Source organism: Neopelma chrysocephalum, unplaced genomic scaffold, assembly GCF_003984885.1.
Source record: "Neopelma chrysocephalum unplaced genomic scaffold, ASM398488v2 Primary Assembly neopelma1_25, whole genome shotgun sequence".
Taxonomy (NCBI): Eukaryota; Metazoa; Chordata; class Aves; order Passeriformes; family Pipridae; genus Neopelma; species Neopelma chrysocephalum.
The window spans coordinates 25157007-25174059 of NW_020897694.1; the positions used below are offsets into that span (position 1 = coordinate 25157007).

The window sequence follows — 17053 nt, forward strand, 5'->3', positions numbered from 1 at the left end:
AAGGATAAAATTAGAAGACCACCTGTGGAGACCTGTAGCTAAGTGGAAAATTTTGTGTATGACTTGTTATGTGGAAGATTATGGGCCCCTGTGGATCCTTATGGATCGTAAATGGTGATTCACTTCTGGTGCCCCAAAGCCTGAGGAATTGATATCCTCAGTACTTTTCGTGTAACAGCACAGTAAATTCCTGCGACACTGTTCCACAGGTTGGTTGCTGTATTTCTTATCATACAGAAGTATGTAATTTAGATGAAGAGACTTAGAAGAGTATTCAAATTGATTCAGAAATAGATGGCACTTTTAACAGTAATTTGGTGTTGTGACTCCATAACTTTAACACCATCCATCAAAGCCTTTAAGAAAGTTTTGTTCTAATCTCACTTGTTTATATAGTTCTGCAAAAACAGAAGCTGAACAGCATCCAAGTGCAGATGAACACATTGAAGGAAAGCCTTTGCCTCCCCATGGTAATCAAAACTGGTCATGAACTGGGGAATTCTACTTAAGCTGGTTTATTGCTGATTTATATTAACTTGTAATTTCTGATTCCAGTATCAAGAAATAAGATGAATGGTTATGGTGGGTGACAGGTCTGTTTTGTCTGCTGCTGACATGGCTGTGACCAGCACAGGTCAGTTCCTGACCTTCTCTTCCTGGCAGGTTCTGCCCTTTTTTTTTATTGTGGTGCCCAAAACTGCACACAACATTCAAGGTGAGGCCACACCAGTGCAGAGCAGAGCGGGACAATCACCTCCCTCGACCGGCTGGTGATGCTTTGCATGATGCCCCACAGGACACTGCTGTCCCTCCTGGCTGCCAGGGAACACTGTTGACTCATTATTCTCAAAGAAACGGACTTGCATGTGAAAGCAAAAGTATATTAGCAATTGCATGACTGTCAGAATACAGGAAATGTTAATGCTCCAATTTTTCAATCCTTTATATTCTTTTAATTATGAAGTTTGTCCCAGCAGTATTAGTCACTGATATTTGGTGTTAATTTATCGAGGCAGTAGTATATAATAGAAGATATAGTCTTCAAATTACTTTAGTAGCATGTGTTCATAACTACCTTATGGAAGTAGTTGAGTAGATTGACTGTGAGTGGACACAGTACATATGAACTTAAATCTTGCATTGCAGTCTTTCAAGTGTAGTATCAACATTTCATCTTTCATGTATCACTGGAATTTTATGCCACTTCTGAATTATATTTATATATCATGAGTAAGCAGGTAATGATGAGACTGATTTTTTTTGTGTAGTATGTGTTAGTAGACTAAAGAAAAATATGTTAGAGTCTAGTAAGTTGCAGCCTATTCTCCTTAAATATTGCCAATCAATAATATGCTTAAGCAGAAATGCTTTATGAAATCAGGATACCTTCACTGAGAGGATCTAAAAATAAATCCACCAAATAAGAATAAATGAAGAAATGGATAATGACGTGGATATGTGCTAAGCTCAAAGTTCTTCATGTATTCAAAAGTGAGTTACTGTGCCTTAGTGATGCCAGATGCTATAGTACATTTGGGAAATTGGAAAGAAATAGATTGACGAAAAAAGTCTAGCAAGATTATTTTTCTGGTCTTTGCTATAATTCCATGCATTGAAGTGGTGAACCAGGATCACCTGATATTTACAGAGCAATAAAGCAGGATGATTGGCACATTCTGTATGACATAAAACAGACTGTCCATGACATTGATTAAAATATTTTAAAGTAAAATCAACAAGGTAGTTATGAAATGGAGAGAATACCCTTCAAGGTTTTCTGATGTTACTTTTCCTTTACAATCGTTTATCACAAATGTTTCTGGTGCCTTCCACAATCCCACTGTCAAATTTGCGAGTTACTGTATCCAAATCAATACACAAGCCATGACTAAGATTATCTTTTAAAATGTCCCATGAGTAACACTGAATCACTCTACATCATCCAGCTATTAGAGAAAGTGGTTGATATTCTTGGGTGAGAATTTATCATCTTGTTCCATGTGCCATAGAATTTATTAAGGTTGCAAGCTGAGGCAGAATTTAATCATAACCCACCATCTGACCTAGCTACATGTGGCATGAGTGTTTTGAGTCGTTTTTATTTCCTTATGAAGTAGTGGAGGCAATACACACTTTCAAATGAGAAGGGTGATATGAAAGTTGGGTAGTGTGTTCTCCCATTCCACCATGTGAACGCTGTATAAACTGGGTATGAGAAAGATCATAACTCTTCACAGAATGGGGTAGTAGAAGGTAACAATTTTCAGGTGGCCTGTTTTCAAGTAATGTTTGTTGTTTGTGATGTTATACAGCATTCATACACACATAATACTTAAGGTCTCTGGTCTAGGATCAGTCATTGGTTACACTTTTGCTGCCCTAAGAGACACAGATTTATATGACTACTTTTGTATCCTAGTCAGAGCACTGAAATTATTAATGTCTTTCAAACTACACCGTACGTACTCTTGTGATTACCTGCTTCCAGACACTTGAAACAGCTTTTGAAAAAACAGAAAACTGGACACACTTTCACAGTAACTCAAAATCATGAAAATTTATAAACAGAATGTATTCCTTTTGACGTTTCTGGCACTAATGACTCAGGCATCTCATCAGACTTGATTTATAAAGTAACCCTGAAGAATTAAATGGAACTAATTTGTTGCTCAGATGATTCACTGTGTTGCATATTCACTCTTGTTGAGTTTTGTATCTCTAGTTTTCAGAAAGTAATAAACTCTGCATATTCACTGAAGGAATTATTTATTTTCATCAAATGTGGGTACTTAAGCCTTGCAGTGTTCTATTTAGTGAGCTATTCATAGGGCACTTAGTTTTATAACATACCTTTGTTTCACTGGGGGATGACTTCCATGGGCTAGGGAGGTTTGAAATCAGTCTGAATTGCTGATGGTTTATAAATCCTTTTTTTTTTTCTTGCCTCTGCAAGTAAGCTAGAAATGGTATTTCTGTTGTGATCAAAAATGAAATACTGGTGAAATTTTTGGCTTTTTACCTTGTTCTTAGAGGGTGTTTAAAAACATAAATGTGGTTCTTTATCATTCTTTTTAATACCAAAAAATTTGAAAACATTTAAAGAAAACATTCTTGAAAATATGAAGACTCTTCAAACACCTTGTCATCAGCAAAAATCCCTGTCTCATTCATCCCAGAGGGTTAGTCTTGTTGAGTGAACATGCACTTGCTGTTTGCTCATGTTCATTGTGCATTCTTGTGCGTCATTTATGTACGACAGATGCATCCTACAGCAGATACAATCTTTTCATTTCCCTGAGATGTTCTTTGTAGCCCTCACTGTAAGATGTCAGGTTATCAAAAGCACATTAGGAAAAACACCGTCTCCTCCCTGATTACAGCAACCTCTTAGATCTTTGCAAACAATCTTTAGAGCATCCCTGTGCAGTGAAGTTGTGCTGCAATCCCTGCTCACATATGAGGAAATAAGGCACAGAGACTATAAAAAATAATTTTGGCCAGAGGAATTTGGAAAGTCTGGAGCTGGATGTTTTTTATTTAGTCTGGAGCTGGACATTTTTATTTAGTACTATCTTACTGTGTTTTTATATCAATGGTAGTTACAGCCATTTGGATTTATTAAATAATGAATAAGACCTCAAGTGGTCATGCTGGGTGTAGTAAATATGCAGCAAGGCATCTCATGGAGACTACTGGATGCCCACTGCCCTCTTTCTAGTTTATGGAGGAGCAAGGCTCTACAAGAGAGCAGTCAGTCCACCTGGCTACCTCTGACCATCTGATGTAGAGATCTGACTTAAATACCTTCAGCTAGTGGAGGAGAATCTGGATCTTTGTGATTATCTTAAAAGAGGAGTCTTGATCAACATGATACAGGGATTGTACAGCAACGTTAGAGAAGACAGACAGTTTTCCAAGTCTGGAGAGCATAAACCACCCCAAATCTCCTTCTCTTCTCAAGTTTCCTCTCTGAGTCATTACACACTATCTAACTCTTGTGACAGCAGAAATAAAGAGATCCATATGGTGATTTTGTGACAAGTATCACAGACATTCTCAGATTCATCTGTCCTTTATATAATTTAATGGAAAAAAGAGTACGTGTTCATATACTGACATAGTTCATTCTGTCAAATAGATGACAACATTGCTTAAGTAGGATTTATTTTCTCATTTCCTGATTTTTGAATGGTGAACTTGAAACTTCAGCATCCTTTTTGTGTTTTAACACTCTAGATATCCAAGTTTGAAAGTCCGAATATGTTGCAACTCTATGGATTCTCCTTTCCTTTCACTTGATGGATTATATATGGTGTTTCAGATTTTTTACAGCAGGCTTGTCTATCAGGCTTTTCTTAGGATAAGCAGGATGTTATCTCCATACAGACTTTCTCCTAGAAGATGGTGGAGAGCTAAACTGACAACAGAGTGGTGTTTACAGTGACTTGCCCCAGTCATTTACTAACTATAGCCAAGTCAGAAGAATCTCCCTAATTTAGATGGCATTGCTGGAGAATGATATACCATCCCAGAGAGATCAACAAAGAATCCAAACCTTCCAGTATAATAGAGCTGACTTTATGAAGAGTTGCTCCCCAGTCATCATAATCCCACTTGCAGCCCTTTTCTCAGGGCCCATAATAATTTCTTTTTTCTCCTCAATTCTCCATTTTTTCCTGTTCTCTACAGGTTTTTTGTAAGCTTTTCATCTTATATCCCGTCCTTCTCTTATTTGGTTCTGTTCATACTCTCTTCCCATTGCCATTTTGTGTTCCCTTCCATCCCATCTTTGTTCTTTCTGTTGTATATATTTGTTGTGTTCACATTCCTCTGAGTTCTTGTTTGAAGTGCTTACTTATCCTTTTTCCTGCTGTCTCAAGGGGCAGTATGGTCCTTCTACAGCTTGAGGAAAGAAAAGTGCTGGAGACTCCAAAGAAGCAAGAGGAGTTCGCAACACACACAGAGATGTTTTTCCATGGTGGTATTCACTTTTTATTAGCTTCTATGATCCTTTTGACTGGTATTTGTCATAGGAACATTTCGAGTCTGTTTTGAGGTTTGTTTAAAAAGCTATCTATTGATTGGCATGAAATTCACATCTGTTATCTTTCTCTCTTGAAAAAAAACCCCATTGTGTTACTGTGCATGGCATCTACATGGATGGAGTCCTTGTCTCCCACACTCTGGAAGGACATAGTAGCATTATGTAAAGGATGGAACAGATTGCAGACAGATTAAATTATATTCTTCAGCTTGAAAAGGGGGAGTTGTAGGAGGCTTTTGATAATGTTAGGAATGATCAAGAGGAGAAGAAAGCATAAGGGAAAAACATCATGCTCTGGTATAAGTCCAAGTGATCTTGCATCGTAGAGAAGGAGCAATTTTTGTGTGAAGAGACTTCAAAGAATTTTTCAGTTTAGAAAAGGAATGACTGAGAAGAATTAAGAGTGAAGTATATAAAATCATGAATATCATGGAAAAGGTGAAAAAGAAATAATTATTTGCTTTTTCTAATTGTACAAAATTAGGCCATATCCAGGGAAATGATTAAGCAGTAGCTTTAAGACAAATGAAGGGAAGTCATTCTTCATGATGTGCATAAATCAATTGTGGCGTTCATTGCTACAGAGTCTTGTGGAGGCTTAAAGTTTGAATAGGTTCAAAAGGAACTAGGCAAATTCATGATGGTTACTTCCATCTAGGGCTGTTAAGCATGATGATGGGAACTGGGAAACCCTAAACCATAATTCATAGGAAGATGAAAGGTTTCTGGAGGTTTGGGCAGAGGGAAAGAATCGCTCTATCAAATAGGATGGCATATTCTTTTGCTAAGGATCCAGTGCCAACCACTACTAGGAATGGAAGTAGTAGGGAAGGAGTGATGGCTCTCTCCTATTTGCATCTTCCCCTTATTTATATATGTTAATAAGATCCTCTGAGCCCTTCCTTCTCCAGGGCGGTGAGCTGAACGGTCCCAGCTCTCTCAGCCTCTCATCAGAGAAGAACTGGTCCACGCCCCTCATCTTTGCTCTGTCTCCAGTACTGGACTCAGTACCGCAGGTGTGGCTGTACCGGTGCTGAGTGGGTGGAGTTCATATTGTGTTTTGAGGGCTTGGATTGTAGCAGAGCTCAAGGTGGGTTAAGCAGCCAGCTTTCAAAGTACATCTGACCATGTAGCAGTCAAGGAACATTTCAGCAAAGCAAACTTACTGTGGTTTTTTTGTTTGTTTGTTTGTTTGTTTCCCCTAATTGCGTTTCTGTGGTCTAGGTTTTAGGAAAATGGATGCTTGTGTATTGCTGTTTTAGTGTTAAATGCTGTCTGAAACTCTTAGACAATCAGAATTTCACTTGATACTGTGAAGCTGTTTCAGGATTGTCTGTATGCTCACTTGTAATCTACTGTGTAAGCTAAAGTTCTTTGTTTTATTTTACCATACAAAATTATCTACAGTTTGGAAACATCAGACAAATTACCAGTAGGATGAGAGTGGAAAACAAAAACAAAGTTTTTCAGATGCAAGGTTGAACTTGGTTCTAATTGCTTTTCTTTTCCAAAATAAGAATTTGAGAAATATAGACAGCGCTGTTCTTCCTTCTGTAAAAGAAACACAGGCATTTGCATATGTACAATATGATCCTGTAAGGTACTTTCGTGATGCTGCAATGGATGATTCATTGTGCTGGATTAATTAACACTTTGCCACCTTCAAATAGAAAAGATACTGTGCAAAGAGGAATATTTAGTCTAAATGTGTTCAAGGAATGAATTGCTTGACTTTTACTTGTTTTTAGTTTTAAATATATCTAAAAGGATTCTTGACATCTTGAAATGTTGCAAAAGTCTGCCATTTGTATAACACTTTTTATTGTTGAGGAAGGCTCATGGGTGTTTTTCCCTGTGGGTTCTGTTTTTACATCGTTCATCAGGTGATGAAAGAAAAGGAAAAAACCCCTATGATTCACATTTGAGAAATTTGAAGCAATCACAAATTGGAGTTTAAGATAGTCTACTAGAGAGAGAATGTGTATGTTGTTTTACATTACGTTTTTATTGTAAAGTTTTAGTGTTTGTTATACAGTAAGAACCAAAAAGCAAATTGCCGTATGAAATTGTAAGCAGAATACAACTTGATCATACTAACTACTGAACACTTGGCTATGGTTTCAAAATAACACATAGTGTAGGGTCTCTGACTTATGCTATTTTTTGGAGCCTCTCAACATTTGGAAATGAAATACAAAGACACCACAGAACTAACCTGACAACTTCAACTAATTCCATCACTTTCGTAAAGCCTGTATTTTCTGTCTTAAAAAAGAAAAAGTCTCACAAGTTACTGTAAATATAAATGCTGTTCAAGCAAGGAGACTTAATTAGAGTTTTGCTTGTACAGGAAAAATTAAAAATTAATTGGTGGCATCCATGGCATGCTTTCCTTTCCTGCAAGCTCCCCTGGATTGTTATCTCTCTGATGGAAGTTTAGGGACTGCTCATTCTGTGGATGTTCTATCCTGTTTGATTAATGTTTGCAGAATGATAGACCATTGGTATAGAATCAAGTTTTAACAAATGTATCTGTAAGTCTTAGCATGACAACTCTGAACTTAATATGCAAAAAACATTTAGGATTGTGTTCCAAGCAATCACCTAGAATAAGGCAGGAGAAAAAAAATCAATATATTAGAAATTACTTCTACTGTTCCTTGTCTTGAACCAATGTTTTTGTCTAGGTTTTCAAGGAAAAGGGATCTTCTGAGCATTTGTAAAACCATGTCCTAGCTGAATAATGTTTTATATGAGACATGATTGTCATTACCTTTTGTAATATAAAAACTAAGAGTTATTAAATGTCATCAGGTGACAGGTTCAACATAAACATATTAAGATTGTTTTTCACATGAATTAATGAAGTGGTGAAACTTTTTGCCAGAGGATGCTTCTGTGTGCTCAAAGTCTTCATGTGTTGGAAAAAACAAGTTGATGGAAGAAAAAACTGCTGTGGGTTATTAAACACAAAGGTACTATCTCTGTATCAGGACATCCCTGAATTGATATCTCCACTGTTCTAAGAAAAAGCATTACAAGCTTGGCCTGTTTTTAATATCTTCCCATCTCCCTTGCTGGACACTGTCAGGAACAGAAAAGTAGATTAAAAGATAAAATCCTTTGGTCTTACACAGCATCTTCCTTTGGTTGAGGAATAGCTGCATTAGATTTCAGTAGGGAAAGAGTTAGCCAGAATTATGGCTAATAATTTATTTACTTGCATTTTCATATTGATTTACTGATTTATTTTTCCATATCAGAAAGTTGCACATGGAACATTCTCAGTCTAGGGTCCTTGGTCCTGCCTCACATATTTGCTTCTGAAGTTCCATCATTGCTATTTCAACTTCCTTTTACTTATTTCAAAGAGAGAGTTAAAGGGAACAGCAAAATTTCACCATGTTCTAAGGATATCTAATTTGTTCTTTCTTTATGATGTTTGGGTCTGCTGGGTTACTCTAAAAATATTTCCCTTTCTTGAATGCAAGTAGTTCATGAACTCTCCTTCCCAGGGCTCAGTAGCATCTTCCTATATTGAGTAAAGGGTTCCTTTTCATTCCTAGTTATCCTGCTAAGCTTGCAATAAAAGTTGCCTTCTCTCCATAAAGCCATTGGAATTTAATCATAACCTGATTTTAAGTTGATTCTCTTCTTCTCTTTAAACAGCTAAGAGCTCAATCCAAGCAAAGCTGATAGATGTGATGTGGGCCTGTCAGGAATTTCATTGTTAAGAGTCTAGTTATGTCATCCTAATCTTTGCCAAATTTCCATCAAGCACCAAATCCATAAGCACTTTTAGCTAATGTAGTTCCAATTAAATTCCCATGGTGCCTGAAAGTCTGGTTATGCACATTTCTAGCAGTGAAAGCAGTCTTAGCAGAGATGTCTGTACATCATACAGACACATACATACATATGTACATATATGTACATATATACAAATTCTGAATATTTTTTGAGTATCCTACTCTCTGAACAGAGTATCCCACTCTCTTTGAAGTGTGTACAGATCACCCTGCACATGTGACAGAATGAATGACGTACATAATACATTCACCATGGCTTCTTGAGAAGCACAGACACTGCCATAAGTGTCTCAACACAGTAGTCGTGCTCAGAACTATAATTTTTAGGATTTGTAAAGTGAGAGGGAGCACATTTACATTTCCTGGTCCAAGTCATTCATACCCTTCCTTGATAAGGTAGCCATTGACTTACCCCAATGGCATACTTTTCTGCCTTAGGAGCAGAGGGCACCCTACTTTCTCCCCCTATGCCTGTGAGTATCTTAGGGGTTTCTATGGCATGTGCGTATATATGTGTTGGTGATACAATGCTGTTGGTTAAACCATCTGTGGTGTGCAGGGCCAGAGGAAGTTACATCTCTCTGCATCTGCATTACCGTGCACATTGTCACCTCCAAGTAGGCTCGCTCTAATCTTACCCCAAGTTTCTGACCCTGTATTTACTTATAAGGCAAGTACTAAAACAAGAAAAGAACCAAGTTTCCAAAATATTTTTCCTGAAAATCTATGAGTTTGATATTATAGCAATGTACACTCTTGGTCTAAAAAAGTGTGTATTGCTCTGTTCCCCACATTGAGTAAGAAGAACTATTGCATTACTTTACTGAACTTAGAGTAATTCCTAGCGAAATCATAGTATTAAATGATCATTAGGCTTGGTATTAACCATAAATACTGGTATAGGTTTATTTGTTTCTAATCACTGTTTTCTTTGCTATTACTTTGCTAGGGACCTGCCCTGAAGCTTACTGAATGTTGATTTGGAACAGTAGTCACATAAAATGCTTTCTGAACTTGGAGGAACTTTGTCTTCTGATCTCTAATGTTTCCTTTGCGTTGTTTATCTTGCCTGATAAATGGTAAACATCTAAATCACACAGGTCTTATGCAATTTCATGATGTTCAATCTCCTTTCTTAAAAAACATTTCCACAGGTTACCCTTTCTGTCTTACAGCTGAAATAACTTTTAAAGCACCGTCTAACTTGAGCAATTGCTTTTTACCGAAAATGCTGTTCCTTTTTATAAAGTTGATGATGTTCCTTGAAGGAGCTGCAGGACTTCAGGAACCACACATTATTCAAATGCTTGGTGAGAAGCAGCAGGTCTGTGGGGCTTTGAAGTATTGTGAATAAAAAGGCAAAATTACAGTGCTTCATTTTTTCCAAGGTGCTGTGCTCTATTACTCATTCCAATAAGTCCTGTCTATGTACCCTTCCAGGTTCTGAGATACACAACAGAATGCATTGGGTTTATAGGTAAATTTATCCTCTAAAATATATTTTTTAAAAATTTATCTAATAATATGAAAACAACTTCTCAGCAAGGAGCACACAAGCTGAAATCATTTGCAAGTTGTTTGCTAGTTACTGTGTTTGAAACTAAACAATTCAATTATGACAGTTACTAAATAATCAATAATCTTTGATGTACAGTGTTTGAAAATAACTGTATGACAAATGTGTGAATCAAATGACTTTGTCCCATGAGCTCTTTATTAGAACTACCACCTGTCTTAGCATTTTACCTTCTTATTTAGCATTATTTACTTTATTATTTAGCTTGTGTTCTACCGTAATGTTTATTTCTAATAAAATGACTTGTAACTCCAAATTCTGATAAATTTGGAGGCGAGTTATAAAACAGTTCATGTTTCATATGGGTTAAATAGATTAAAAAAAAAGAGGAAAAAAAAAGAAAAAGAAGAAAAAAGAGAAAAGCCTGTGTTAAGGCGTTTCAAGTTATAAATTTTCTTTTAGAAATTCAAGGTAAACTTTTTGATTCTTCTTTTGGCTATTAACTATTTCAGCATCTTATTGTAATTTGAATTTCAGGAGTTTTTTTGTTTTTGAATTCTTATGAATTCTGGGAATTCCCTCCTCGATATAAATGCAGAGAGAGTGAGGAGGTGCAGTAACGACATACACTCGATGCTCTGCAAACTTTGGATCTTGGGAGGAAGGTCTATGATGGGACCACGGATGAAAGTGGGTACCTTGTGAGGATGCATCACAGCTATTCATATAATAAAATGAGAGAATATGCTTTTGGGGTCTGTTGAGATAGGATCTCTCAGTTCAAAACATCCTTGAGGTTATTGGGCAAATCTATAACCAATGTTATCTCTGTGGCTTAGAGTAAATTTCCTATAGTTCTGCAACATAGCTAGGTTTTCCTAGAGATCAAGGTTATTATGAAAGTAACAACCCAACTAGTTTGGCTATATGTAATTTATCTTATATTCCCTGAGTTCTTCAAGATGACGTCTGTTTATGCCCTGAGTTCTTCATGATGATGTCATGTAAATATGAAAGCCATTTTTCTTTGAACCAGTAAATAAAATTTAGTTGGAGTGAAGCCTTTTATATACAGTTGAGAGTCTGCTTGGGTGATAACATTATTTGAACCCAAGGAGCAAACTGTATCTCTGAGAAGCTGTCTTAGACACTCATTCCTGTGTACTGTGGTGGACAGTTTAAGGAAATTGCTTCTTAATTACAGAGTTGTCCATGATAACAGTGAGAAAAAATTGTTTTGGACAGTATCGATTCCAAGCACTCCCGTTCCTCTTTCAGGACAATCCCAGCCAGCAAAACATTCACTGATGGTCAGATAAACCATCTTAAGTTCACCCCATGCTTAATTAATCAATAGGAACCTATTTACATTGCAGAATGTTGGCCATGTTAATTTAGCTGTGGAAATACTATCATCATTATGTACTTCTGAGGCAGAACAGAAAACAAGTTTTGGTTAAATATGTACAAGGCTGTCTAAGTCTCTGGAATTTACCCCAGTTATTTTTTTTTTAGAGTATAGTTTTTTACAATGTTAATTTTGGCAAGTTTTAGCCATCTGTCTTTTGCTGCGTATAATGATTCTCTCTTTGTAAACATTTGTTTTGAAACATGTTTGTTTTTACCGAGTGGTTTATGTCATCCCACATGTATACCAGGGAGAACTGAAGACAACCACTGTGGACTGACTCTGGGTTTGCGTTTGGAAGACCTTTGATGGAATATTTCACCTTCAGAATATTTACCAATGCTGCTCACACAGTCTTTGCGATAAACGAGTAACAGTATAATTTCTTGGAGACAAACTGGGATAAAGTGAGATTAATTACTTTGCCTAGAGCCACAGTTCAGGTCAGTCATGTGGTCCAAAAGTAATGCTCCACAATGGATAGACTCAAGTGCTTTGTATAGCGAGTCTATCAGTCTAATTATAAAAGGTCATCCATGTGATATATTTTCTCATAATCGGAAATGAATCATTAAAATTCAGGATAAAAAATAATGCAGCATAGTTTGTTTCTTTTTAAACAAACACCTCAACTATGAGTGGATTAAGATTCCCACACAGGTATGCCTGATGTCCTATCTACAGTGTCCAATTTTGTCTTTTGCATTTCTGTGTTGGCTCTGGGCATTTTCTCGGCTGTGAACTTTTTGACTTGCTATAGTAACCAATATAGAAAGCAAAACATTTTGAGATTAAGTTTTGGGAACTTGATTTTCTCTGATCATATTAGTATTACTTTTACATATGCTGTGGCAGCAAGTCCGTTAGCAAAACAAACAGGGACTAGAATGGGAGCTGGTGAAATGAATACAGAATATAGGCAGAAGTAGATAAGATGGCAGCACAGTCTGTGACTTAAGACAGTGCTTGAGCAAGGCTGTTATCACCTGGGAAATTCCTTTGAGGTGAGAAAACCAAGGAGCTAATAATAATCCTAACTATAAGCATAAAAATAACCATAATCTTGAAATTTTCTTCTGAAAAACATGGCAGAAAAGGGTCTGTAGCTAGGTGGGGAATATTGCAAGCTGTGGAGCATAAGTATTGCTTAATCTCAGCGGTTTTGCTGTAGTGACCAGTGGAGCTCCAGGTGATGTGGATCAGTGTCAAGAATCAAATGAAGGTTGACATGGCTGCAGTGCAGATCACATCATGCGTGTCAAGACGTGGCACATGCTGGCATTTATGGGACTTCCTTCATAACTATTTCCAGCATCTGATGGGATGAGGAAGTGTATACAGACAGCAGCCGGCTAAGTTGTTGTTATAGGTGTGTGTCTACAAAAGGGAATGGTAGAATAAAATTGATTTTAAAAAGAAGGTGAAGAAAAATACTTCTTCAGTCATGGTCTTCTTCTACATCTTTTTACCTAACCAAATAAAGCATTTGTAGAGCAACTGACCATAGAGTTGGTAAATAATTTTGAAATCATAAAATGAAATATGTCTTGCATGCCAGTAACAATTGTCAAAGAAATAATAATTGTGTGGTGTCATATTTTGCCATTTGTTACCATTTAATTTTACAATATGCATGACATGAAAATGAACCAATTTATTTCCATGTGTGATCCATTTTAGCTTTTTTTTTTTAACTATGAAAATTAAATTAATACTCTTTTTTGGCTCTGGTCTGCAAATACAGCTTTACATGTGAGTCATGCTACATCTAGTAGCATAACATTTAACAATAATAAAACCTCACTGCTATAGTCAAGTGATAGAACTGAAATAATTTGAATTTAAATTCCCTTTCTCTGGCCAAAGGACTTGCTTCTCCAGTTACAAGATGCATGAATGAGAGAAAAATACTGTATATAAAATGGTCTTTATATATAATTTTTGTAATGAAGTTTGGCATTGCAAACATAAATGAGCATTCACCAGAAATTTTGATTTTGAATGGCACTGTTATGCCTTAATTAAGCTCTTTGTGAAATGTGTCTACATTTCTGTTGGGCTTAGCACTTTTTTCCCATTATAATTCTGCCTTTTGGAAAAAAAATATATTATACTTCTGTTTAAAATATACATGTACTAGCAATTTGATCCTTGATAGATTGTTTTGGGTTTTTTTGTAACCTGGGAGTGCATACAGTAACAATCTAGGATCTTGAGTGATGTTTTCAGATACTTTGTGTTCTAGTCAAAAGTTAATGTCCTCTTTTCAGGATCCCAAGTATTCTTCAAACACTGAGTATTCCACGCTTGGAGAAACACAAGTTTGAAAACCTGGGTATTCCATTGGCATTAACATTAAGCTGTGATTCCTGGAAACATTTTTGCTGCAACACAGAGTGCAGAACTGTCCTCTGTTTCTCGCTCTCCAAATGTGCAAAATTTAGTTGTTTTGACAAGTTTTCTGCAGTGACTCCTGGTATTGTCATATGTAAAAGCAAAATCACAATTTTACATTTGTTCTAAGTAACTTCTTGTAGGCAGATGTAAGGGATTCACATTTAGACAGTTGCTTTTTTAGTTAAAATGTTATTTTCAGTTTTTTTCCCCATCCAATTTTTCTGTGTCCTCTAAGAGGAAAACAGAAATTTTAGATGATGGAAAAGCAGCAGTGCCTTCAAACCAATACAGCGAAGAAAGATAGAAGTATTCTTCTCAGAAAATTGTTTACATAAAATACTGTAGTCAGAAATTGATAAAGAATAACTGGGTTTTTTTAGCAGCTGGAGAACATAAGAATATAGTCTTCAATTCCCTCACTTGTTTTGTAGTGCAGATTGCCTTCAAAGTAGCCTTGCCAATGTACCTTAAATATATTTTAGAATTATTTTACCATGAAATTAGTTTTTCTCCACCATTGGCTTAGTTGAACACTTCTTTTTGATCAATGCTGGGACATTAGAAGTGAAGCTGTGGCTGCACATACTGTTTTAGTAGGTTTCTATCAGAAAGTGTTCTGCAGTAGACCATACCCATTGAGAGCAAAGGCCATTAGCGTATCCTGGCTACTCCTCCAGCTTGCACCATGAGTCTTACTTAATTCCCACACTCTATACTGCTGCCACCAGATTGTATTTACATATTTATTAACCAGAGGAAAAGCAGAGAAGGGAATTTCAGTCTTGAGAAGAAGTGCAGAACAGCAAGAAGCTCTTCAGGCTGTCCTCTTGCCCTGCTAGTCATGACTCAGCCCAATTTAAACTCCAGTCTCCAGATTTCCTCTCTGGGAACCAACTTGCAAAATATTGCCAGCCTTTTAACCTTATACATTAGGTTTTGTTTTGGTTTTGGTTTGTTTTTTTGGTTTTTTTGAGAATGAAGCTCTTAGAAGAAATAAATTGGTCTAGGTAGAGAGTTTTGACTTACTAATATTTCTCTGTCACTGTCCCATTAATAGCTATTTTTCCTATTCACATGCAGGTAGTTAATTTTCTTACCTTTTTTCATTTTATTTTATAAGTGTTACCTAATAATAGCAGTGGGTGAAAATTTTTCATTGTTTTTGATTTACACAACCTGTTAAGGAACAACTATACTAAAATCAAGGTGCACTTTAATACTTTTACCAGTTTACTTTGAAGCAGTTGAACCTTGTATTAGGGAAAAATATTTTTCCTAGATCTTCGTGGTATTTACTTCCCATTTTATCTGTGGATATCTCACTTTTAGGTGGAATGCTTTTTTTCTTTTTCCTTTTTTTTCTGTTTAAACAATAGTTACTTGCCTATCGCAAGCAAGAAGTTACACAAATCTGTAAAAGATGTGGTAGCTGGATTTAAGGGCATTGAGGGCCATACTGAAATTTTTGTAACTAAGCTTCCTCTGAAGTGAAACACAAGTGACTTTCTTTCTGAAGTAAGAGCATACATGTGTTGCTGCCCTAATCTTGGTTTTGTGAGAACCAGGAACTCCAAGCATAAAAAGAATATGGAAAATTTCTTAAAGGTAGTCCACAGCAGAATCTGATCCACACATCTAGAAGACTGATCTCTGTTTTATTTGCATATACCTAACATTGTCTCTGTGAGTATAGTCATTGAATATCCATGAGGGTTCTGTTTGCCGTGACTAGTGTTTTCAGATCAGGAAAAGAACGCTTATATTTTTTATGATGTTATGGTATATTTTATCTGTTGCAGTTGGAAACATCTGGGCAGCACATAGAGAAATTGCCATGGTTCTGCAAACCTATTGTACTCTGCTTGTCTACACTTCCCATCTACCACTGCAGGCAGAGAGGCTAAACAAATTCAGCATCCATTGAGATTAACAGCTTTGGTTCAGATGTGCCTCAGAATTAGTTGGGTTTAAGTGTTTGTGACTAAAAAAGATTATTTATCTGAGCATCTCTGGACAGCAAATCAATAGTTAATGCTTAGGTACTGTGCTGTGTGAAGAAAGGTAAACTGGTTAGAAGGTGATGCTGACTTGTCTTTTCATATCTATTCTTGTCATAGGAACACAAATTGACATAAAAATAGGATAAACATTGTAATCTCCACTTAAAAATAATAATTCTGTTAGTGACAAACACATATTAGCATCAGACATCTAGTTTTCACCTGAGTTTCAGGTGTCTTAGTTCAGCTGGATCTACTTACTACCATTGCCTGTGTTGGGAGTACAGGCATTTCGTTATATATCATATTATATGTATTATGACATATATTACATTCATTATATATTCAGACATTCTGGTTACAGTCAGAGACCCTCACAGATTGTACCTGCCCACAGCTCCTCTCTGGGGGCTCACTTCCTTTTCCTTACCACAGAATCTGGACCACATGCATCAAGCTAGACCTGCTGCATGTCCTGGGGTGTCACCTAGCACATGGATTCGGGAATTAAGTGCAGAAAGCAGGTAAGAGAGATGTAAATTCATTCCTTAAGTTTGGCAGTCTGCATCTTAAGCTGAATTTAAAGGTACATATGTTTGTACCCCAAAGTTTTCTGACCCTTTAATGTTTTGGACAGCACACATACTGCATGACTTAATACTTCTATAATTTGTAAAATAAATTTCCATTTTGACACAACCTGCTAGCAGCAGGGCAGTTTGGCTTTTGTCCAGCAATTAAAATGTGATGCATGAATGTACAATTTTTTTTTAAAAAATCCACTGATATTTTCAGAAGGTGTGCACATCCAGCCAAAGAGCTGGTCAGGTACCAGCCAGGTACTGCCTGTGGAGTGCTTATTTCTAGACACCTCTGCCT

At 36.5% G+C, this 17053-nt stretch overlaps 1 protein-coding gene across 1 annotated transcript in view; it reads left to right on the forward strand.

The window, feature by feature from the left end:
* HS6ST3 (heparan sulfate 6-O-sulfotransferase 3) overlaps window positions 1-17053 on the forward strand; it is a 307286-nt gene that overhangs the window by 112648 nt on the left and 177585 nt on the right. The window lies entirely within an intron of this gene.